The following is an 806-nucleotide window of genomic DNA, read 5'->3' as shown; positions in this document are numbered from 1 at the left end:
GCTATCATGATGCAATGACCATACTCCAACCTCAGGGAAAGGAGCTTGATTTGCTCATTGTAATATTGCTTGATAATGATGGTTCTCTTTATGGTATGATGCCTTTCTTGCACTTGATCTTGTTCGACACAACTTGATATTTTTGCTTGTTGACAAATATCAATTGGTTGAACCTTTTAGCTTTAATTTTTCCCTTTTCTTTTTCATTTTATTATTATATGCCATAGTTATTACAGGTGATGAAAAGCAGATATGTGAGACTGGCCTTGGTTTAGTTTCATAATGTTGTTTGACAAAGCATGTTTTTAGGATGAGTAAACAGTACCTTGCCAATGTTGGCCACTAGATCAATAGAAAGGTGAGTACGTGGAAGGTGGATATATTTTTCTTGTTCTGCTTTGTGTTACTAAGGCTTGATTCATAGGTTGGAGGAAGGGACACAGTTCTTGTCGATGCATTGTCAAGGCGCATTCCTCTTGTTAGCGACCGACCAACTATAATATTTGGTGCTAACGTAACACATCCTCATCCTGGGGAAGATTCTAGCCCTTCTATCGCAGTTGTAAGTAATTTTGTCAATCTTCATTTCTTAGTCTATGTATAGTTGCCTTGATGTATTCTTACTATCACATGCAATGTATTAATATTTCATTTAGACAAGAGATTGCTAGAATCAATATAAAACTTCTGTTAGCTTAATGTAAAGTTTGTTCTTTATATTCAAATTTAATTGCATGATTTATTATCATTTCTCTTTTTTATCAAATACAATTACTTAAATGAGGGTTAGTTTACATTGTTTAAAG

The 806-nt window shown here is 33.9% G+C and overlaps 1 long non-coding RNA gene across 1 annotated transcript; it reads left to right on the top strand.

Moving 5' to 3' along the window:
* The first annotated feature begins 266 nt into the window (after positions 1-266).
* On the top strand, positions 267-518 carry LOC121977637. Its single transcript, XR_006110982.1, has 2 exons — positions 267-358; positions 425-518. It is a non-coding gene; the product is annotated as an uncharacterized LOC121977637 (long non-coding RNA).
* The last annotated feature ends 288 nt before the right edge of the window (positions 519-806 follow it).

The sequence above is a fragment of the Zingiber officinale genome, chromosome 4B, assembly GCF_018446385.1.
Source record: "Zingiber officinale cultivar Zhangliang chromosome 4B, Zo_v1.1, whole genome shotgun sequence".
NCBI lineage: Eukaryota > Viridiplantae > Streptophyta > Magnoliopsida > Zingiberales > Zingiberaceae > Zingiber > Zingiber officinale.
The sequence above is the reverse complement of the archived record's forward strand: the minus strand, read 5'-3'. Positions and strand labels throughout refer to the sequence as shown.